Genomic DNA, 25826 nt, shown 5'->3' on the forward strand with positions numbered 1-25826 from the left:
ATTTCGAGGCACGAACGAGAAGTCTTGAAGCCTAGTTCCTGCTCGGTTATGTCTCATGTTATCAGCGAAATTAGTAGAATAAAGTTTTCCATGCTACTTAAAAGTTTTTCTCTTCACTTGAAGACCAAACCACTATACATACTTTCGCAGCGAACCGTGTCACCTTTTGCTACAGGCCGTAACATGTTCGTTGTTACGTTACGGAGCATTGCCACAAGTGGATACCCGCCTTAAAGAGCTCGATGCTATCGGCAGAGCGACAGCCTCGAGAAATACTCAAGTTAGTTTCCAATTTTTCCCCGAAAGCACTAGGATTGCCACAGAATTTGAGCTGGGAGACGATACCGAATTGCTTTACATAAATCTAAAATAATAGACAGGTTCCACAACAGGGCAAGTCAACAATAATGAATCGTTCGAATCCAGAGAGGTCAGATATCAGAATCTATAGCAAAAAGTAGTACCCAAGAATTGGCAGAACCACCATAAAGCGCGATCGAACGTCGACTATGTGGTATCTTACAGTTTTATAACCAGAACAGAAGCCTCTAGCCAGTCTATACATGATCTGAATTCAAACTTAGCAGTTGTCTTTTGATGTTTTGAGATTATCCTTGATTATTTAAAGGGAAATAAATCCAAAAGGTATACCCGGATTCCACGCGATTGGTCCCAAAGATCTGAAAAAACAAATAGTTTTTTTTCCTCAATTCGTTGAACGAATTCGCTTTTTTATCAAATAGCTGCACTATACAACACACATGTACAATTTTTTTTTTGGAAAAATTTACTATTGCCAAAATAAATTGTTATACTTTAGAAAATAAATTTTATTTACATTTATTTTTATTTTACATTTTAGCAGACAATTAATATATACTTGGAGAACAAATTCACAAATACTCAAAGCCGGGCCCAAATGCATTTATACGTAGGTGGACAAAATTTTGAACAGTTGTTGTAACATCAGGCAAGTCAAATTATTTTATCAATTCAAACCACACATTAATTTTATTAATTAATAATAACAATAGCGGCAAAAGCAATTGAACTTTCTGATATAAAATAGGTATTATAAAAGTTCATTCATTAGTTTGCTTAGGAACGAAATTCTTTCAATTTTTTGTCCGTTTATTTTTTATTACACATTGCCGCTGTGCCGGTCTACGACTGTATGTTTTGCCTTGCGCAAGGTCAGAAAAATCTGACTGTAAAAACAGTGGACCAATTTCCAGTGGCATGCCAAGTGTATTTTTAAATTTTTTCGAACTATCTTTTTTTGATTTTTTTTTACAAAATTGTATTTGTAATACCTGTTTTACATTGCCAATTTATTCATGAATAAATTGACGAAGTTCTTCATGAATTAATTCACGAATTTATTGGTAAACTGTGGTTTTACACTGTTACAGACTTTGTCAAGTTTTTTGACGTATGAATCAGTTCTAACAATGAATCAAAGAAGCAAATAAATTTCAAAAATGTCATCTTTCCACTCATAATTGTAGTGATACAACAGCGGTACCGTTCTGACACATATTATATAAATATTAAGTTTTTGTATGTAACAAATCAGAAAAAACAATGCAAAACTAGTACGACGCCACACAATTATTTACATATTCCAATAACATAACCTCATTACTGATCTGAGGCTGGAAATCTGTCAAAACTTTTTTTCGGATAAGTTCTGAATCACCCTGTATATACCCGTACCTGCCACCTACCTAATTCCGACATGGAATATAAAGCATAAAATTATATGGGTCACTTTTGACATATCCTCCACAAAGCTACATATACCATTTCACTCGATACTAAGTATTTAGATAATTTTACTCATTTGTTATAATATTTGAACAAAAACTGGGTATAAATTCTCCAGAAAACTCGTATTTCGTACACTTGTACCAAAATCGGAGTAAATGTCCTCATTATTGAGTGACCCCACCCCATTCTGTGGTTGTCGTGCGTTGTCTTTGTCTATTCCCATCGTCCCCTTTATGCACGGCGTGTAGTGCTGGACAAGTATCCATTTATCAGCACGATAGCGTAGTCGGTCGAACATGCGGTGGCAAGCATTTCTCGGCCAGACTTCCTATTCTGGTCCGGGTTCGATCCCTGGCGTCAGCACAGGCAATGTCGATGGATAATGCTTGCCCACGTTTTTTCAAGTGTAGTCCCCTACCGCACAGCCTTTGGCTTTGGATTTGGGGGTTGTCTCATTTCTGTGGGATGTTTTATGTTTATCCAATTATTTAGTAACAATTGTTTTAAATTCAGTGGCTTGATTATAATAATTAAAAACAATATAGGTTATGGCAATCTATTCGTCCGATCAGTTAACCAATTATTTTAATCACGACCTAAAATATTATCCCTAAGAGATATCTGTGTAGAAACCACTGCGACAGCTTCGTAGTTTATGACTTTAATAAAATGATATTTAAATTTAGAGGGAATATAAACCAAGTCTGAATAAAAAATTACTCAATAATAGTTAATCTTAGAGAAAAAATCAGCTCTTAATTGGTTTAATCAATAAAAGTTTCTATATACATAGTTTCATTCATAAAATTTTAGTTGTATTCTTACTAATAGAGTGAATATTTCACTCAATCGGATGTGGAGAGAAATTGATACATTATTGAGTAAAATTGAGTGTAATTGAGTGATTTTACTACAAACGTATTGTGTAGCGACATCTACAAGAATATTATGCTACTCTGCTGGAAGGGGTTTCAATTTTTAATTTTAAAGAAAAAATTAATAACGATTTGTTGAAAATCGCCTTATACCGCTTGATTGAGCTTGTACCGGCCGTCCATGTGTATTAGACTTAACAATACATTCAGCAATAGCTCGTACTACTCTCAACTTCTAATTACTTTGGCTTGATTGATTGAAGCTCTGACAACTTCTCGCGACTATACGCATTCCTACTTGAGTCTGGGTATTCGAATTCCTAGTTTTAATAAAATTTCGTCGACTAGACATTCCGCTCGCGTCTAATATTATTAACATGCGCTTAAGTTAACGAGCCGGGGCGTCACGACGCGCGACGGATAGCTCGCGAAGTTCGAACATGTCTAATGACAACCTTGGCGGCTCGGTGAAGTGAGCGGGGTAAGATTGAATTCGTTTCTAGAGGAGGGGGTTCGCGAAATGTTCGGTCGGTAAATGGAGGCGGTAATTTAGTAATATTTTATGGCAAAACTTACAAGATTAATTTGACGTGTACAAATTATTGCTCAGAACTGAATTGGTGAGAAAATTACAAGTACGTACGGGCTCATAAATTTTGCCCTCTGGGATACAAATTAACATTCATTTAATATTTTTTTCAAATTTAAATATAAAAAAAAATGTAAATTTCATAACATTTTGCCAGTAATTCATGTCAAACTAGTCAATATTTTTCTAAATTTCATCATGTTCTTTTTTCCATTATTACTAAAATATATGTATGTCACATATGACTATTTTTTTTAGGAAATATACAGGGTGTTCCATCTAAAAGGGATTCTTCTGTAACTCTGTAACGTGTACGTTATTCAGACTCGGAAATACTGCCTATACCGGGTGATTCAGTTTGATATTCGCGGCCTCCTATCTCTTTTATTTTAACAAATAGCTATAACAAACCTTATATACTTTTAAATCGCCGCTCAAACTCTGTCAAATGACTTTATCAGATCGTCTCCATGGTAACATGTGTCAAAATTGCTATAGTCAATTGTTTTTCTTCAAATGGCACACTATATATTTTTTTATCAATTCTGGAAGATATTTTTTTTTCTGCGTTCAGCTATATAAGGAAGTCTATAGTTTCATTAGAAATATTGCTAGAAAAACAGCAAAAAAGATGAACCCTATTTTCATTAGCTTTATTCTGAAAAATGATAGCCAGCTGCGGAAACAACTGAATTTTAACGTTTCTAAATAACGGTTTGTCAAAATAATTGACATTTTGTACCTAACTATTCTATCTATAACTAATAATTATAACATGAATACTTACAGTAACCAAGAAAAACTAGATATGATTATCATGTATGGAAAAGGCTGAAAGAACGCTAAAGCTGCCAGGTATATAGGTACCAACAGCGTTTCCCGCAGAAAAAAATTTCGAAAAGTTAGCCAGGAATTTGGCGGCAGATGGAAGTTTTCAAAAGAAAAGAAGAGTTTTTAAACTCAGAAGGGCAAGCGATGAAGAACATTCGATAAAGATGTTAAATGGCCTGCTAGATCACCGGATCTCACACCTATAGATTTCTTTCTTTGGCCTTACCTAAATGATATTTATCTTAAAAACAGAATAAGAGTAGAATGTCGTTGATTAAATGAGGAAACAGTAGAATGTGTTTGTAGAGAGGGAGTGATAAACAGAGCTATTCTATGTTTGAAAGCAAATGGAGGTCATTTTGAACATTTGAAATAAGCATTGTTTTAAACTGTTATATTATTATCGCATTAAAAATAAAATATGTTACTTTAAAAAACATAATAACTTGTTTCCGCAGCTGGTTATCATTTTTCAGAATAGAGCTATGAAGCTCTTTTTTGCTGTTTTTCTAGCAATATTTCTAATGAAACTATAGACTTCCTTACATAGCTGAACGCAGAAAAAAAATATCTTCCAGAATTGATAAAAAAATATATAGTGTGCCATTTGAATAAAAACAGTTGACTATAGCAATTTTGACATATGTTACCATGGAGACGATCTAATAATGTCATTTGATAGAGTTTGAGCGGCGATTTAAAAATATATAGGGTTTGTTATAGGTATTTGTTAAAATAAAAGAGATACAGGGTCGCGAACACCAAACTGAATCACCCGGTATTTAATAACACAGACCCACAAAAAAAAAAGTTGAAAATACCAGAGACTAGACACACATATCCTTATGTATTTTGACGCGTTGAAACCGAATCCGGAGTCAAAATTTCTCCATCACGATCCAGTTTTTTTTAAATCGCGGTAAACTACCCCAAAAACACGGAAAATCTTCAAATCTTCGCTTGAGCACCGGCCGAAGGTTGAGATAAACAAGGGAACCAGCAAATGAGACTATATTATATGTATTTTGACGAGCTAAAACCGAATCCGGAGCCAAAATTGCTCTATCACCCTCTAGTTTTTTTTTACATCGTGAAAATCATTCAAAAATACGGAAAATCGCGTGTTATTGTCTCGGATCTTAACATTCTCTTTTTTTTATCGTACTCTTTTATCTTCAAAAGATCTGTGTAGTGGATACCTTTTTCTTTTTCTGCTATCTGGCTCGGATTCCCTTTTAAGCATCCAACAAGAATCTGCCGTCATATTAACATCCCATCGTCCTTGGTACCGGCGTTCCATTTCCTTAATGTCTTAAATAAAGATGACTTATGCTACATTTATGGTAAATTTGAATTTTCTAAACAGGGATTGTATCTGAGGATTCGGTGCGCGTCAAAATACATAAGGATAGGTGGGTCTAGTCTCTGGTATTTTCAGCATTCTTTTTTTGTGGGTCTGTAATCTTACGAGTTGAAAGACTTTTTTTTTCAAATGGAATGACCCATATTAATTGTCATGGGTTAATGTAAAATTGATTGCCCTTTAGATTGATATAAGGTTGTCCATACTCATATTAACAGTTTTCCAGAAAAATCAGGTTCTTTTCTAAAGTCAGAAAAAGTAGCTATATAACAGCGTCAAGAAGGCCCTGCAAAATCATTTTTCTCTCACATTTTATCAGGACTGGGACTGACAGTGTCAATATTTACTGGCATGTTTAAAAAGTGATTTGACAAGCAAAAGTAAACCACTAACAACAACTAAAACAAAACGCAAAACGAAACAAACTGAAACTCGGAGAAGAATACTTAGACCGCAGATTTACATAAACTGCTCGAAGTGTCCTTCATTTTGATGACAAACGAATTCGGTTTTTAAAAGACTGTTCAACATTGGTCAGCATGTCTGGCGTAATTTCTTAAAATGCTACTATAATGCGCTGCCACATATCTTCCGCAGTAATTTATGGTGTAACGTGAACTATGCTCTTTATAAATACCCATAAAAAGAAGTCGCAACTTGTCATATCTGGACACGTTGAAGGCCAACTCACTGGTCCCTCGCAACCAATTCATCTTTTGGGAAAAGTTTCGTGTAAAAACTGACGAACCGCAGCGGTATTGTGAGGTGGAGCACCATCATGTTGCATCCACATTCTTCGAAGTGTAGCTAAAGCAATGTCGCCTAACAAATCTTCTAGAGTGTTTGTTAAAAAGTTTAAATAAACTGCTCCAGTTAGATGCTGGTCAAAAAAGGATGGTCCAATGACATAGGTTCCCAAAATTGCTCCACACACGTTCAAATACCATCGTTGGCTATGAGTTGTCCGGAATTGGTGAGGATTTACTGTGTCATAATAATGGCAATTATGACTATTAAGGAAACCATTTTTATGAAAAGTAGCCTCATCGGTGAACATGACCCGTTTCAAAAATTCATATCTTGATTTAACATCTCAAATGCCCACTGACAAAACTCCAGTCTCCGTTGAAAGTCTACTTTCAGTAACTTTTGGTAGAATTGGATGCGATAAGGATGTGCTGTGCTTTTGTAAAATCCTATGTATCGACGTTGTACTAATACAATAATTGTAAGGCCTTCTTGAAGCTGTTACATAGCTACTTTTGCAGGCTCTAGAAAAGAACCTGATTTTTCTAGAAAACTGTTAGAGATAAGTATAGACAACCTTATATCAGTCGAAAGGGCACTTTTATAAATTTTACAGTTTCAGAGTTCCAGAAGAACACCCTGTGTGTATCTTATGTACAGGGTGTAACATTAAGTTGGGGTTATATATACAAAGGCTTGCTTTGACTTTTAGAAACGCGTATCAATAGTTTATATAGGCATATGATCTACAGGAAACGGTAACATTATTTTTTGATATTCTATTAGCCCCTACATTTATAGCACCATTTTTCAAAACACTATGTATAATACGAAACTTAACACAAACTCTATCCAGCCTTTTGGAAATGATATATTGCACTTTGTGTTTTTGTTTTTTCTGTACTCTATTTTCGTTTTATTTTGCTAAAAAATAAACCCTCTAAGCCACACGCGATAAGAAATGTTTTATATGTACATTAATTATGCAGTGTTACTACCAAAAGAAGCCATAATTAATCATTCGAGCTTGCGGGCATTACGGTCGGAGCCATAAAAAAACTCTGCTAAATATAAATCTCGCGAGACGCCAACTATAAAAACTTCTAACCGTGTGTATCAATTTGGGACAGTTTCAACTTACTCGGGTATAAAATTATATCCCTTTCGTATCCCGGAAAAGAAAACACAGGGACTGTTGTTCCCTTTTATGGGATAGACAACGAAATAAGCAAACAATGTAAGGCATTTGTATGAAAATTTGGAATAACACCCCAGCCGACAAAAAAAGGGGTGCCGCACAACTCACGCATAAAAAAAATATTCCAGCGATAACGCGAGGAATAATGGGAGATATCTTTGTCCTCGTTAAATTTCATAGTAAAAAAATATGTATTTAATTCCTATAGAACACGTGACAAAAGAAATTCTAAAATCGAATAAATTTTACTAAAGTGTAAAAAATAAATTCCCCAGGATAAAAATAAGACGATTTACACAAAAGCTTGGTTTACAGATTTAAATATATTGTCACTGGGTGAACAAATACTGGACTAGTTGCCACGTCATCGGTTTGGACTTCTTGATATTTTGAGAATATTCTTTTCTTCAGAAGAAAATAAAACTGAAACCGGTTCAGTTTTTTCTGAAGATGGGGGGGGCGAATACGTCTCGATAATTGATATATATCAATTTGTAAACGTTGTATGCTGTAAACGTCATATTTTGGTTTATCTCGTCGAGCTACTCCAAATTAAGTACAAATGAATTTTTGTACGTGATCCAGAAGTCGAGATAATGAATGTTTTGAAAGTAAAGGCTTGTTTACACGGGGACAGTAGGTAAGTGGTAACGAAATTTTAAGTTACTGCTTTTTCTGCAAGTGATGTTCGCACTGGTAAGTTCTAAGTTTAGTTGTTGGTAAGTTCTAGTGCAGTTTATATATTTGCAAACCTGACGAGATGAACGTGAGGCAGCAGTTTGTAGAAGAATTTAATGGCATACGCGATATCCTAAATATTATATTAGAAGAAATAAATGAAGAAATATATGAAGAGAAAAATAGACCTAAACGACTTTGGGAGCGAAAGTGGATCAGCAGGAGGGAAAAGTTCGGTGCAAGTCGTCAACTTGCACGAAAAAATAGAATAAATTCTATTCCAGTGTACTAAATTTTTACTTGCTCCATAACTTGTTACCACATATGCGCTGTTCAAATAGGTTCAAGTGACTTAAAATTTAGTTAAAATTTAGTTGACTGTTCCTGTGTAAACAAGCTATAATGACTCTCGATTAAGGCTTGATTAACTAATCAGGCGATTAGACTGTGATTATACTTTATAAAATAAATCAGTATTATGTGCAGTCTAATCGCCTGATCAGTTAATCAAGCTTTGAACAGTTTTAGAGTAACATTAAAAAATATTTCGTTTTCGCAGGTTATTATTTGGAAAATTCACCACACTTTCTATTCGGGACTAAAAAACCAGAAAAAAAACCAGTTCAAACCAAATCGACCGTAGCCAAGGTCAAGGACGATGTCCCAAAGGACCCAAAGACCCAGCGGTATCAAAATAAAAAATTTCTTTCAACTCAAAAAACAAGTGAAGTGCCTAAGCATGTCTCCGGACCCAAATTAAAGCGTGGACCATCTACAAGATGCTGATCGTGAACTAATCGTGATCCGTAACTATCTGGACAGCCTAATCTTTCAGTTCCATGACAGCTCGAACTATCTTGCTGACTGAATAAGCTCAATATTTCGGTAACACGACATTACCCCTATATCTCAGTAACAGTTGCATTTTGTATAAATAGTAGGTACCCCTAGATATTTTTTAAGAGCTTTTTCAGATCACTGAAACACCGTATGCAGAACATGACAAAAATATTTGACAAACCTCAATGTCGGATTCAGTTGAAAATTACCAAAAAAAGCTCATCGGAAAGCTTTCGAGAAACATGACGTTTAAAAAACTGAATTTTCCTTATTTAATACCCGATACTGTTTACAGGAACGTGTACAAGTTTAGAATGTTAGAGTGAGTTTTTTAAACAAAATTATTCACATGAACAAACAAAAGAATTAAGTCTTTGTAATAACAGTAGACTGCACAACAACTTTCGCTAATCTTTTGTAACAATTTAAGTTCATTAAAACATTAAAAATAGCTCAAATTAAAACCAGTCTTTATTAAAAGTAGAACAAAAATGAGTCACTGCCTTGCAACCTGCTAACACCACTTTCGTTTTTATTTAGGTCCATTCTTTTATTTTTTAACCGAACATGCACAGATGGTAACAGAAAAACAAATCCCGGGAACCCAACCGTAATTATTATCTTTTCGTGAGATTTACCTCGATGAATACACCCAAATGGGCCCATTGTTTGCACTGATGAGTTTCCAGATAGGCGGCAGTTTAATTTTATAATTAATCAAAACAATATGTTGGGTAAATTTCAGACGTATTTCGCGTAAAAAAATATCCCCGCAGCAAGAAAAACTTACATCCAGAATTGATAAGGAAAATAAATACATATACACATAAAACTTTGTACAGAATATAGGCATCTGTGTTTGGCAGCTAATAATTAAAAAAGCTGTTACATCGAGCCCAATTACAAAAAAAAATCCGTTCGATAGACAATTTAAACTTCAGTAAATATTTTTTACTTTTGAGATTGACGTTCATGTAGAAGTGTCGAAACATTACCAACATTAATAAAGTCTCAATAATTCGCGCCTGACAACAATTCAGTGGTATTGTCAATTGGTAGAGCAATAAAATGAATCGACATGTATTTACGCATATAAATACCGTGCAATAAAATACGCTGGCTGTTATACAAGTAGTACGAAATAATGAAAAAAGAACTCCAAAATAATCGTAGACTAAGTACACTCGTTTTCGAGATATTCGCAATTTTTTATACACGTATTTTTAAAGAAAACTTACATCAGCAGCATCTTCCTATTAATTTTTTCACATATGCTATGTATCATTACTTATAATCGCGTTTTATGATAACCCGTCTTGTACAATTTGCCGAAATGACTAATCTATGCTAAAATGTGCGAATCAACTTGTCATTTACGGAAATAACTTTCCAGTTTATTAATAACAATAATAATTTATTATCCAAAAGACTAACACAATTTGTATATGACAAGCCACTATAAAGGAACATTTATATTTAAAATACATAATATGTAAAGTGTATACAGTGGGTAATGAATACTGAGTATGGTAGAGTCTATAATAAAATCTGAAATATACTCATAGATTGCAGATGTCTACAATCTAAAACATAACTTACAAAATAATGAATGAATTAAAATATAGGTGCAAATCAAATCTAACTCTGTGAAGCAGAATATGGTGAACCGAAATCGATATTTTCAGTAATGCTTCGAATCCAAATTACCACCAATTTTCCAACCCAACACCCAATATTGCCTACATAGTCGCGAAATACCTCAATCGCATGTAGAGTCCGATGCTATTAGCAAATAGACCACCAATAACCCTTGTAGGACGCAGAGAATTTCACGAGACCGAGTTGTCTTACATAAATAAATAATAACGACGGCGACGGGACAAGTTCATATTCACAAATCGATCAAATCCCGAGAGTCTATACCGAAGAGCTGCCTCCGAGAATTGGCGGGACCACCATGACGAGTGATCGAACGTCAGCTCTAGTCTGGCCAATTTGTGTACATGACCGAATTCAAGTATGTTCGTTTCCTTTTGATATATTGTCTCCAAGAGAATTAAGCTCAAAACCTTCGAGATATGGCTGTTGCTTGACGTAGATTAGATATTAGTAAAAATCGGTCGAAAATAATATATACAATGAAAATATAAGGTTGCGCCAAGAAAAAAAGTTGTACTATTTGCAGAAATAATTAAAAACTGCAAAAATACTCAAAAATGACGTGTTTTTTCTAACTTTTTCCAACATAACTTCTTAAATATGCAGTTTACAGAAAAAACTATTACTGATGAAATTGTTTGTTATGAAATTTGCTACAAGACTATTTCTTGTAGCAAATTTGTAAGCTATTGTAGCTATTTTAATGAAATCTCGATAATTGAATTCCTCTCATTTTGCTTTATCGATTAAAAAAAATCATCAAAATCGGAGCCATAGAAGCCGAGATATTGAACGCCGAAGCGCGCGCGCTTTTTTTGAACGCGCGATTTCAATTTCTATAATTCATCTCCTCCCCTCGGTTTTGCGGCACAAATGGTCGGCTTGACGATATGCATTGAATTTTCATAAAAAAAGCACACGTGCGATCATATTTATAAAAACACATACGGAAAGTTCGTGAAAAAACCTACCAAATTCAATTTTTATTGTTGTTACATTATACATAGTTTTGCAGCAAGCGCTTGTTGACTTTGACACAATCTATATTTCGGAACTTATAGGACCGATTTGAACGTTCTTTTTTTTTTTCAAGTTAAGCGTCTTTCCGAGGACTGTTTTTTAGTACTTTGGTATATTTTCCAACCCACAAAACCGCTTCACGAAAGTAATTGTTTATAAAGTCAAAATTTTTATAACTTTTAAATTCGCACCAAAAATTATTCAAAAAAAGAAAATTGATATTCTAACGATTCTATATGATTGTTAAGGGGTCCAAGTAAGTGTAAAAAAATCAGCGCAGATTAAAATGCCTAACTTTAACCCCAGCATTCAAGTAAAAAAATAACGACATTTGGCGCTGAAATTTAGTAACAAATTGTCTCATACCAATACTATTAGACCGATTTGGATCGGGTTCTGGAATTTCGTTTTATAATCGTTTAAAGTACTTACATCTACATTTATAGTAGAATTGGACAATTTCTTGCCTGTCAGTTTGACACTTCCAAATTACCTCGATTTTCATCACTTTCTTACGTTGTTTTGGCTATTTAACAACAAAAATATGATATGCGCAGGTATCAAAACAATTCTATCTTGTAGCAAATTTCATAACAAACAATTTCACCAGTAATAGTTTTCTCTGCAAACTGCATATTTAAGAAGTTATGTTGGAAAATGTTAGAAAAAACACGTCATTTTTGAGTATTTTTGCAGTTTTTAATTTTTTCTGCAAATAGCACAACTTTTTTTCTTGGCGCAACCTTATATTTTCATTGTATATATTATTTTCGACCGATTTTTACTAATATCCAAGTTACGTCAAGCAACAGCCATGTCAATGTGTAATTCTCCTGGACTAATATATTAAAACCATATTTGCTTCTTTAGATAGAAACAAGGTCCAATGATATACTTTACCTTATAGATGGAACCACATCACTCGAGACCTATATAATCGATATGGAGGCCAATTGAAGCTGGACTTTCTATGATTACTATGAAAATCGTAAAGGATAAAGCGATGCTTAAAAAGCAGAGTACAAAAGGAATTACATGCAATGATGTAGACATAGGAACAGAAAAAAATAGTCAAATTGCAAAGAAGTGCTCATAATTTCTAAGAATTAAAACATTTCAGTAGAAAACCAGATGAAAGTTTTTCTACCAAACCAATGCCATCCCGAGGGTGTATTCAGTATTAAGATGTACAGAGTGATTCATTATATTTTGATCCCCCTTTAACTTTTTTACTTTAAGAGTTAAAAAAAATGTAAAATATAAAAGTTGCACGATTTTTTATAAATTTTTCGAAAATGATATTTGACAAACAAATGAAGTCCAATCAAAATGGCTGCGGATTAACTTTGTTAATTTAAATGGAGCACCCTATATATTTTTACATATTTGGATAGAACGTTCCCTGTTGTTGAGTCCATCTGTAACAATAAGCGAGATACTATTAAAAAAAGAAAATAATGTTCTTTTATTAAGAACCCAAAATAGAGGTATAGAAAATATATAGATAGTTGTATGTATACACGACATCAGCATTAAAATGATCGTATCTCGCCATTGTTTTCAGCACTGATTTCCATTAAACGTTTCAAAGTAAAATGAAAAAGAATACAATAACATCTTCGGGATAAACACCCTGCGAGTGTAATTGAATGGGCGCAGCGTTGCTCAAAAACAACTTTATCTAGCTCAAAGACTGCCAATTCAGCCTAATAAAAAAAAATCACGTCTCAGCGAGCGGGCAAGGGTCCGGAATAATTCGGGCCCCATTCTGTTTTCCTGTAAACTAATTTCGGAATTGCATTGCGAAGGCGAAAGTTTCAGGAAACAAAAGAAAGGCTAAGTAGGCAGCAGGGGGGACAAAAGTGCGTCGGATGTTGCTTATTATTCAGCGGTCCGGGAGAGTTTTTAAGTGTGTTTCGGGAACTCTCCGGGTTACTTAAAGATTTCCCGTGTTATATCGAGTTAGAGAGGGCCTAAAAATGTTTACGGTCATTGAATTTAGCACTCCGACGGGAGATTTTATGGTAGGATTTAACTAAATATATTTGAAAATAAACTATAAGGCTCTAAAGTTATTATTTGTGGCACAGTTTTGATTTTATTTATTTATTTTTTGGGTAATGTGCCACTTGTATTTTGTATTTGTCTGTTTTTTTCAGTGTGAGATTTTTGGTTAGGCAAAATTATTTTCATAAAAATAACCCTTGACTGATACTTTTCGCGCAAAGGTTTGTTTCGCTAATTTAAATTTATTGACCGATGGTAAAGTACCCAAAAAATAAAAAATAAACAACTAAGTACAAGGATGTTTCTGAAATAAGTGCGATTTTCATTAAGCAGCCTATGGTTTATCTAAAGAGTAATTTGTTCCAGAAAATTAGTCAAGATTTATTACGCTAAACTTGGCTTGCTTAATTCTATCGTTTATCATTTATTTCTATTATTTTTTAATAAATTTCACTCACAATATCTCTTCACTGTATCAGTTGTATAAGCTTTCTGTAAGATATAAGACAGTTTACAAGCTCGTGTCTGTAATAAAATAAAACAATAATAATAATCAATGCTAGTTATGTAATCTATTTATGTATATGAAAAAAAGACAATTTTGATGAGATTCATTTCTCATATATGTATACTGGACCTGACCAACTTCCTAAAAGAAATACGTAAGATTTAGTTGCTCGAGATATTTTATTATTGATATAAGTATAGCGTTATAACTAGAAGAACTGTGAAAGAGTGAGGAGACATGTTTTGGCACAACATACAGATTATTGTGACGGGTAAAACGACTATGGATATCTCTGTCCTTTGAAAGTTTATCATATAAATACTTAGGTGTCTTCGTATTGTCAATTTTGTATACTAGACAAGCCATTCTTAATTGAAAGAGTTCATTTAAATTAAGCCATTTAGATTGTTTAAATTTTGTGCTAAAGTGATGAAAATCTAATACTTGCATTTTGTATTTTTTGTAAGCTTTCCTTATCATTGTTTAGAATGGCAGGCCAATAAACAGTATCACAGTAGGCTAGATTACTCAGAATTAAAGAACCACATAACCTCAATTTGATATCCGACGTTATATAATCCTTATGTATGTAGTGATCGTAATTTAGAATAGGATTTTTGTATTAAAAATTTAACATGTAAGTAAATCTAATTGTAAGATTCTTATCCTCATAGACCTCTAAGTTTTTACAACAATCAGATGGACTTATGACACTTCCATTTGCAGATATTTTGAACAGAGGATCCGAACTAATTAAGTTTTTATGTTTACCAACAACAAGTAGCACAGTTTTCGCACCATTTAAAATCAAACCATGTGCCTGAGATACCGATACAATACTATTTACATCATCATTAATTTTTTTAACTGAAGAATCCAAGTCTTAACGGAAAGTGAAAATATAATTGGAAGTCACCCGCATATTGATGAGTATTCACTTGTTTTACTATATTAGGAAGATCCGCAGTATAAAGTGAAAAAAACAAAGGGCCCAGTACGCTTCCTTACGGAACCCCCGCGCCTATATTTATCAGAGCGGATGAAAAAAAACTTTTTGGTGCTTTCCATACAAGTAAGAATGAAAAAAGTTAACAGCACTAGAATCAAGACCGAAATATCTAAGTTTGGCACACAAAGTGGCATAATGAACTCTATCAAATGCCTTACTAAAAACAAAACTAAACAAGCTGTTTCACCAATGCCACAGGCTCTAAATAGATAAGTCCTAGAAATCCCAGGTAGAGGATGTTAAATTTTCCAAATGTACAAAAAAAAAAGGATTGTACTGCACTTTGGGTACAGTTACATCAGCCTTACGAAAATTTGTCTCGTTTCAGCTATCAAATTCCAATTAAAAACTGTTGATGACATCCAAATGAGTCACCACGTATAATGATTCACGCCATAAAATAATTACTGCTCCTTTACAAGGCCTAATTAGCCGTTTTCTGGCACGCATTGAATTTTAAAATCGCCTAAGTTTTCTTCCTGGTCACGTCCAATCTTAATTCCCAAACATCCCATTCATCACAATAATTACACCGTAATTACTAACGAAGATCTGTAATCATTGTAGATTTGTGAACATCTCAATGGCCGGTAATCGCCTGGAATAAATTATTTTTATGGGAAGGAAATGTAAATTGAGAGGGCCGTGCGAAAACAAACAAGAAACATCGAGCCGGATTGTAAACAACATATGTAGAGGTCGTCAGTTGGGGAAAGGACGACGTTTAGTCAAGCGAGTGCCTAATACGCGAGCAGCGGAGACCTTTGAACCGTCCAATATGAAAAGAAGCAAATATCAGTCGCCGTAATGGTGAGTGCACGCTGAGGAGCAAGATCTTGTCACACCTTTAACGACGCAAAAGAAGAATTATGAGAATTATTCACATATTAATTGCGTGAAATTTCGAACAAATCGAGGAAATCAAAAATACTATATTTTAAAATTATTTTCAAATATACAGAGCGATGCGCGAACGCGTGACGGTCAAAATATTTGTTATATTTTTAATGGAACACGTTATATGTTTACATAAACTCGGCAAAAAAATTAAATGAACAGAAAAATTTCGAAAATTTTTTTATAATTTTTTAACTTTGTCGTATCGAGAAAAACATTTCAAAATTTAATTGTTTTTTTTTTTCGATATTTGATGAATATTTAACGCAAAATTGTGAGAATAACACAAAATAAATTTATTTCATCTTCATCATTAATTGATGTTTAAGGAGCAATGAACCTGCTGCTTTAATTTTTTATAAAATTTTGACGATTCAGAAAAGGAAAACGATTCGACCGATCGAATTCAAAATTTACAGGCCTCATGGGTATGTATTGAGCTAAAAGAATACCTACAAACATTGGTACTTTTCGCAATATTCACAAAGTAGTCGTTGATTTTCCAAAACAGCAGAAAATGTCATTTTTTGCACTTTTTTAAATTTATGCTGAGCATAAAAAAACTCAAACATACCAAAAGCCCCTTGAAGAGGATTGATTCAAGTTTCCAAAACCCACCTTCCGTTCGTTGTACGATCCAAAAAAAAATCAATAGCCGATATCTCAATGAGAAACAATCCTACAGAAAATAAAAGAAAAACAAAATGAAGCTGATGAATCTGGCTAAATGACTCTGATTAAGCCAGAAAACTTGTCTAAGCCCATATGCAGTTCTGAAAAAAAAAATTGTAAAATTTCTTTTGATTGGGCTGTGATGCCCAAAAAAAATTTTTCATCTTAAAATTTCAAAACTAGAATCTTCACGAAGTTACTTTCAAAAATCACTAAAAAAATTTGGAAATTTTTGTACTCCTTTAATTTTTTGCTGCGTGTATTATTTAAGTTCTTCGTAAAATTCTGCGTAGTATGACGACGTAAATAATCTTACATTCTGGTACGGCATTCTCAAATTATTATTTGTAGAATTAATTAAATCTTGTAAAAAAAAATAGTTTGTAAAATATCTAACAATTTGTCAAATGCTAGTAGTTAAAACCAAAATGTTTTTTATTTCAAATAATGTTCTCCAACGAGCGTGATCGTGTACACTTTTTTATTCTTTTCAATTTTTAATGTGTTTCTACGGCTATTTCTGTAATTTTAGATATATTTTACTTACTACTAAAAAATATGTTTAAAAAAACAGTGCACAATGACTGGTATTTATACATTTTCTGTTTTAACCCCAAGTTAAATAACAAGTAGAACACCCTGTATCTTTTTAACGAGCGTCCTAGATAAAAACTTTGTAGGAAAGATTAGCCTTAAAATTCACCAAAGAATAGGAGGTTTCATTTTTGGTCACCATTTGTGAATCACCCTATATAACAGCTCCTTTTCATAATGATTTATGTTTCCGTTTTTAGCGTGTAAAACGGGAATTATAATGGTTAAGTGATCGTCACCTCTCGGTGCATAATCGGTTATGATCGTAAAATTGCCGTTGTGCATTGACTATTACAGTTCGTCTAGTTGGATGAGATTTGACAGTATACACATATATTTGATGGGATACATGATTATACCGGGTTGTATGAAGTTGACAGTTATGTAAATATCTAACTGTTTTTATAATTTCTAATTGTAACTGTTTTTTTTTTCATATTTAAATCTTATCTAGATTTTAAAAATTGTTATTAATCCGGACGAATTAGACCAAACACATGCCTGTTTCGAAAATCGGGTCTAACTCAAATTTTATGGGCTTAAAATGAAGTAAAAAATACACATAATAAATGCCTAAATTTGTGTATTTATAGAGATCGAACGTCATATTGTTTATAACAAAAGAAAAAACATAATTGAACTTTTTTCAGTTTTTCACTTATATCTCCGAAAATAAGCCTCTAATCGACATGAGGTATACTTATCGACTTTGTTCCTGAGAAAATTGGTATAAGTATGGTCTTTTGGGAAAGTTCTCAATTTTTTTTTACATTGCAACATTAGCGGTGAAGAAAAAATGTGTAAAATTTTCAGTATTAAATAACAAGAGCGAATTTGACTGAAATTGGATGAAACTTTAGGAAAAGATGACTGTTGGGGTGCTCAACAAATACCCAGACCCCCAATTTTAAAATGGCGGCCTACTAACTGCAAATTTATATAAATATTTGTAAAATTACTAGGTATTAAAAAGCAAAATGAAGGAAATTCAAAATTAGAGATTAAAATCCATTGCTCTATTTAGATAATTATTTTTTATACAACTTTGGAATCGTCTTATTACAGAACTCTACTAGATTTTTTTATTTATTAAAATAGCTTGCTTATTACTTATGTAAAACAGTTTGCGATTCAATATTCAAAGCCTACCGATTAATTTGTGTACTAATGTTTATTTTGAAATTCCGATTATCACGACAACCAAATGTAATTAATGTAAACAAAATAACATTATTTCGAAACAAAATTAATTAAAGAAGATTAAAGAATACAATGATTTGTAATTTTTTATTTATAAAAATCACACCGCTTCCCGCATATCTACACCACTAATTATTATATTATTTCCGAAATGTCACCTGCCTGTTTCAAGTTTTTATTACCAGGCCATTTCAGAAGTAAATATCATAAAATTTCAAATTTTATTTTAGAACTTTCTACCTCCGTAAATAGGCCCAACCGACCAAAAGTTTACTAAGAAAATTTTCATAACATTCTGTGCTTATTACCGCAGTATGTTTTGCGGCACACGAATACGGACCACCTTATATACGTCGATATAAATACAAAATAAAGCTCTAGTCAGGCCACAGAAAAACCTGTCAAAGGCTGCTTTGAACGAGCCGTTTTCCCACACCTCAATTCAGCGGGGAAATTTTATAACAGAACTATTACATAAAAAGTTTTCGTCTTTTTCCCTCGGATTGGGAAGTTCGCACACCTGTTGTAAATCACCCTTATTTTGCCTTGGGATATTTCGTAAATTTCCATCCAAAGACATCTTCAAAGTTCGAGTCTCAACTCCCACACCGAGATGTATTCCGCTCGCCAGGGAAAAGCTGCCGCATACGTATGGTCTTTATTCGTCATTCCGATAGGCGACTTTTATTTGAACCGAGCTTCGATGGAAATGGAAAAGTTCGCGATGTTGAATTAGAGTGCCCTGTTAAATTAGAGTTTTATGAATTTCCGGAAATAGGATGAAGCCATTTATTATTTATGCCTATGACCTGGCTAGATGGACATCCCTATTTCTTAATCATAAGTTTTCACGTAAGTATTGCCAAGTACAAAAAAATATATAACTAGAGAAAATAATCCATCTGACCAATTAAGTAATTGGGTGTAATATCACTCTACTATTTTAGATACAATTATAAAAAATTATCCGATCAAATCTTAAGTTTGTTCACTTCACAATGCAAAATATTATTTACAGACTTAAAGTTTTCAATTTTGTAGTTTTTGTTTCCGTTTAAGTACGTAGGAGGCCTTCGAATGCCTGAAAATCAAAAATTAACCAGTTACTGGAAAAACGCTGAAATTATAACAGAAGTCTTATTATTTTAATAAATTAATCCGTAACAAATTCCCAATCCAAACTATATTGAAACAACAGTAATCACGTGGCTCTCAAAAATCATCGGATAGCATCGGCCCCATTGAAATACCAGTAGCTCAAATCCTCACTTACGAGCGTGAACGACGGAATAAGCCGAAGCTCGATCGGGTTCACTTCGGATGACTCCGAAAGCCTATCAAATAGCTGCACCTCGAGCAGCACGATAGTTTACTACAGGGGCTGCGCACTCTCTGTGGTGGGGGAGAATTACGCAATAGTTCATACACTTGCCATTTTGGCGCTGGCATCAAGGAATCTTGGGTGTTGTTGATAAAACAGGAACCAAGTTTATCATTTACTATTTGAATTTATTTTGTTTTGTGGATGGTTTTGTGGTATTGTTGTATTTTATTTATTGTTAATTGATTATAAACTATAATAGGACAATGGTTTTTGTGTGTTGTGGACCGAATTGTGATGAAAACGTAAGGAAGAATTAAAACACATATATAAAGGAAACAATTGTACCGTAAATGTTTAACCTATATACAATATTTTTATTACACTTTCTTTCAGGTATACGATATTTGGGTAAAGAGTATTGGTAATCATACACTGAAGTCTTGATCCTCAAATTGCTTATATACACAGAGTATGCGATAAGCAGTGAATTTTGTCGAACTCCTGGGGAGAAAAAGTTAAAATATGGAAGTTTGTCCATATTATTTTTGTCAGGTAAATATATAAAAACTAAATAAAATATTGTGTCAATATTTTTGTATGTGTATTTTAGATTTTCATGAAAGTCCGACACAGGAAAATTCGCTTTATAAATATGGAAGTTGTGAAACAGAAACTCATTTGGAAGTACCAGATCCTATTCCAAGCACTTCTACTGAATGCAATACACCCAATATATATTCTGAAGTTCAAATCACATTAAGGCAGCCAGGTAATTTCGCATTTACTTAACTAGAATTAAATTTTTTAAATGTTTCCAATTTACATTTATAGATTAGTATATTCTTTTATTAGAGGTTATTTGCAATATAAATTAGTGACTACTGTAAAATAAACATAAATCGTTGACTGAAGTATGTACTATTTTTAATCAACGCATGAATTTATTTGCAGTGTCCTTTACAGAATTTTATTTGATTATTTAGTAATACTTTTATAGAACTGTATAAATTGTAATAAATTTAATTCTCTTTAAAGGTGAAGAAGAGGATAATCCATTTATTTCAATACCAGGTACTTCAAGAGATTGTATAACCCCAACCGAACAGGTATAGTTAGTGCGGTAGACTCAATTACTGAAACTTCATGAAGATATAAAGGTGCTTACTTTATTTTAAATAGTATGTGTAAATATTTGTATTAGACATGTTTCTATTAGTAAAAGTGTAGTTTAAACAAATTTAACATTTCTTGAATTTCAATTTGCATATTAAGCTTATTTTGAATGAAAGAACACGGCCTATATTTATAATATAGGCCGTGTTCTTTATACCTTATGTGTTTGTGTGGTCTAGCTTGTAAAGTATTTTAATTTATATATTTTATAGTATAATATAACTTGCAATATGTCAGCGTATTGTAATTTTCTATAAATAATTAAAAAAACAAATGCGGCATTTTATTTAATAAAATAAACAAAACTGTTTACAACAGTGCAAAGAAATCATTTGAAGTTCATATTAGGTAAGTAAAATTAAAAACAAAATAAGCAATTGTATCCTTTAGAAAGAAACAATATTTTAAATAATATGTATATCACTTATATTGTCTGAAATTACTTTTCTGTGGCAGTATTTAGTATTTTAGAGTTGGAGTATTTTTTGCCAATAACAATTAAGAAATAATCCCATGAAGTAGAAGGATTATTGATGTAGGGGTTGTTTTAATAAACTTACTTTTGCTTAAAATGATTATATTTTATACTAAGATTGTAGATAATATACTTAAAAAAACACTATTGTACATTACTTTGATGACGTTTCAAAATTTAAAGTAATGTGGCATACTGTCTCTTTATGGTATACTATTTACAGTCTCAGTATGAGATATAATCATTTTAAGCAAAATTAAGTTTATTATTTAATATTATCAATATATTTTAAAAGTCCCGCTAAATGACTTCTATTTGATACACTTGGCACATTGGCGCTGATGCTTATTACAGTCCTTCCCCCTCCACTCGAGTTAGCTATCTATAGTTATCTATTGTCTCTGATTNTAAGATTGTAGATAATATACTTAAAAAAACACTATTGTACATTACTTTGATGACGTTTCAAAATTTAAAGTAATGTGACATACTGTCTCTTTATGGTATATTATTTACAGTCTCAGTATGAGATATAATCATTTTAGGCAAAATTAAGTTTATTATTTAATATTATCAATATATTTTAAAAGTCCCGCTAAATGACTTCTACTTGGCACATTGGCGCTGATGCTTATTACAGTCCTTACCCCTCCACTCGAGTTAGCTATCTATAGTTATCTATTGTCTCTGGTTTACTATATTTGTGACGCTTGAGGGGATAGTTATGGTTCAATATTGCTCTTCCGGTTAGCTAATTTAAATACAAATCGAATTTAAGCTGAGTAAACTAAATTTTCCAAAATTAATTATCATTAACAGTTAAGAGTGAAGGATTTAAATATTTAAGAAGCTGGACAGGGTCATGGACAAACATATAAAAGACAATTTAATTATGGTTGCTTTGAAAAAATGTTTTTTTTTCTGTTTTCCGTGTATGTTCCGAAAAAATAAAAAAAAATCAAGATAAAGTGTGTCAACATACAGGTTCACAAGTTTCACTTATTGGATAAACATCACAACGAACAAATGACAAAAAATAAATGTTTTATCCAAAATCATTGATTGATTAAGTTTTTTAAGCTTTCGAACATTCTGAAAACCGTCACATTTTTTTGCAAATTGATTAGTTTTCGGTCAGATCATGACAAAACACTTATGTTAGTGAGCACCATAAAAAGTGCAACAATTTTGAATTAAAGCTTAAAAAAATAAAATAAGGAGAGTTCATCTATTTTATAACTATAGTAGGATCGTATTCGATGCAAAGTAGAACAAAAAGTTGTCGGTCTTTTATCAAAGGAAAATCGTGTCATCATTTTTCGGAGGCGTAAGATAAATAATTTCAAATTTAAAATAAAATTCAATGTAAAATCTGAAATACCGCTGCATACGCACTGTGTTCTGGTAGTAGCTCAGGTGCATCGAGTGTACGAACTGGTCGGTTATACGTCAAATACTCACCTGGCGAGCTTTGCCGTCAATTAGAGAGCGCTTCCAAAAAACAAGTAAACAACAGTGGCGCGTACAAAGGTAAAATGTAGTACATATGTGGAATTTAAGAAACAAATTGGATTTATAATAAATTACATTTAAAATAAATAGTTTATGAGAATAAAGGAATTTTTGTAGGAACAAGGGTGCCAGACCTGAACTGATCCCCTCGTCCCTTCATAATGTATAAAGAAATTATTCAATTTGTAAAACCCTTAAAAGCGTACTTCATTGATTCCCTTGACAGGCAATTATTTATTACTTTGCATCGAATATGATCCTACTATAAGCTTGTCTGTATTTGTATTTAATAATCATAATAATATATTGTATGTATATCTATATGTAATAATAATAATAATACATTTATTGATACACAGTTACACAATAAATGTAAATAAAGAAACAAATGCATTAAACAATTGAACTAACTGAAAAGAACTAACATTGATTTCACAAATTCGCATATCAAATTGAAACTTTTGCAATAACATATCAGGAGATATTTAAAGTTCATTGGTTTGGGCCTCTCGACAATAAAATGTAATATTTTGTCTGAAACATATTGCAAAGTGACATATGTACAGATGTCCTACATAATTACTAAATTTAATTTAAATCGAAAAAGGGATTTTAAAATTATTTCGAATAAAACTACGAGTTTTTCTTATCTTTGAAGTGCCCTAGTGGCTAAATGAGACAAGTTCGAATATAGAGGTAAGTTTTACTAAATGGTTTTATTTTGAAAGCAATATGTAGGCACACACAAAATATCTTCTCAAAATGTTTGCATACATATATTACAAACGTTATAAAAGACGCTGTACAAAGAACAACCAATCAATAACAACTATTATCCGAAAATGATCAAAATGTACCTTAATGATGGAATAATTTTTTGCGAATCACGCTGTGGTTTAGAGTAAATTGAAAGCTAATGGGGCAACTTATTAAATCGTCAGAGAAAATCGTTTCAGGGGGTAATAACCATTTAATTTGCATTAATTGTGGATCGGACGTCTACAAAAAAAGAATAAAAAATTGTCCCCAAGCTGCTTGACGCTAATGAACACCTGAAATTGATATTTTTTAGGACGCCAACCGGAAATTTTTCTCTGTGGGAAGATTCGAAATAATTACGTGTTCTTAAGGAACTTTAAGGGAAGACCTAATAAATATGCATCATTTCTTGTACTTTCGATTAATTATGTCATTTATTAAGTTAAAATATCTGATATAATATTACTTCAGTCCAATTAGAGTTTGAACGTAAAAAAATATTAGTAGACATTTTATTGCACTTTATTTCGAGGACATCTAGAGGACCTATCGGAAAATTAGTTATTTTATGTTGTAAGCAATTAAATTACCAAAAATTTTAAGGTATCCAAAGTCATATTTCACCGACTTATTAACTGTAAAACAAAGGTCGAACGCAGAAAAATCAATTTTCCAAATTTGCGCAAAAAGCGATAGATACTGATGAAATTTATGGAAAAGACGGTCAATCCTTGTACCAACACGTGTGCCAATCGCCGATTTGATTGACCATAAAATTGTTTAATTACTAAATGTTAATTTTAGAAGTTAATATCGTAGATATACGTTGTAATTAATCCAAAGAAACGTATCGAAAAACAAAAATCTCAAAAAGTTGAAATTAACCTGCCCTTTACAACTAACAAAGCAAGACGTGCAAAATAGCTTTATAAACGAATAGTCCCAGGATCAGGCAAAAGCCGCTCGGGAATTCGCTCTTTTTGTATTAAATAGAGCTTATTAAGTCCCTTTGTTCCCAAGATAGTTCGGACCGGAATTTTATAGACAATTAAAGAAAGGGTTAAACTTTTATTTTCAGAAAGTTTTACATTTATAGTTCACGTAATAAACGCGCTAGCAGCAATAAAAGTTTACGTTAATGAACGGCCTGCACGCGCGAGGAGCACCGCTCTGTCAAAGTTTTTATGGCATAGAGCCGATTGCCTATACATTTTCCGGACATAGCTGTCTGCAGCCTCTAGAGAGCACAACAAAAAATTTCTATAAATTAATTGAGTCCCACAAGTCATAAAATGCCTAAGTCGGAGGGACAAATTAAAAAAACTCTGGTCTGATTTACAGCGGTCAATCATAAAAATATTGTATTGTATAGCAGAGAATGTAACATCTTTCAATTTAATAAACCCCCGTCAGATGCACCAAACCGGAAGAAGTCTACCTGACAGATGACCTGTAACGATTGTTTTAGGTATTGCGCGACATCCGATTTATAGATACGTCGAATACATAGACGGGATTCCGTTATAGATTTGGCACTTGTTATCTTGTTTGTTCGATCCGGACATGGTTAGGAAAGCGACGGGAGGAAACGTCCGACTTCGCAAAAAGAAAAGGAACTCTCAATTTTCGTAACAGACATATATAAAGTATAAATAAGGGTTTGATATACTGGATATTATATACTCGAGACTGCCAAACGACTTTTATGGACGTAAAAATAAAATAAGACATATGCATAGAAATTTTGTGACGTAAAAAAATCATATACAGGGTGAGTCATTAATAATGGTATACAGCTTATTGGTAGATTGTTATTGAACTATATTAAATTCTAAATAAAAAAGGTATACTTGTTACAAATCGATAAACTCAACCGTGTTCGTGTTACAGACATTTTAAGTTTTTGAGAATCGGCGAGAATTAAATTAAAAAATTATTTTTTCCAAAGTAGTAGGCATTGACATAATAAATTAACAACACATTATACCCGAGAAGTAAGAGGATATCTTAATAGAAATTTCCCGCACCGTTAGATTCGACGCGGTAACGAGACACCATGGCCTGTACGTAGCCCTGATTTAAATCCGCTGGATTTTTACTTTTGGGGTTATCTTAAATCTCTAGTT

The 25826-nt window shown here is 32.8% G+C and overlaps 1 protein-coding gene and 1 long non-coding RNA gene across 2 annotated transcripts in view; one reads left to right on the forward strand and one right to left on the reverse strand.

Annotated features, from left to right (window-relative positions):
• LOC108904589 (protein-tyrosine sulfotransferase) overlaps nucleotides 1-25826 on the reverse strand; it is a 464159-nt gene that overhangs the window by 405110 nt on the left and 33223 nt on the right. The gene's annotated exons all lie outside the window — the stretch shown is intronic.
• Nucleotides 20266-21046, forward strand: LOC108904591. Its single transcript, XR_001964239.2, has 3 exons — nucleotides 20266-20333; nucleotides 20392-20550; nucleotides 20817-21046. It is a non-coding gene; the product is annotated as an uncharacterized LOC108904591 (long non-coding RNA).

This window comes from Anoplophora glabripennis, unplaced genomic scaffold (assembly GCF_000390285.2).
Source record: "Anoplophora glabripennis isolate ALB-LARVAE unplaced genomic scaffold, Agla_2.0 scaffold131, whole genome shotgun sequence".
Lineage (NCBI taxonomy): Eukaryota > Metazoa > Arthropoda > Insecta > Coleoptera > Cerambycidae > Anoplophora > Anoplophora glabripennis.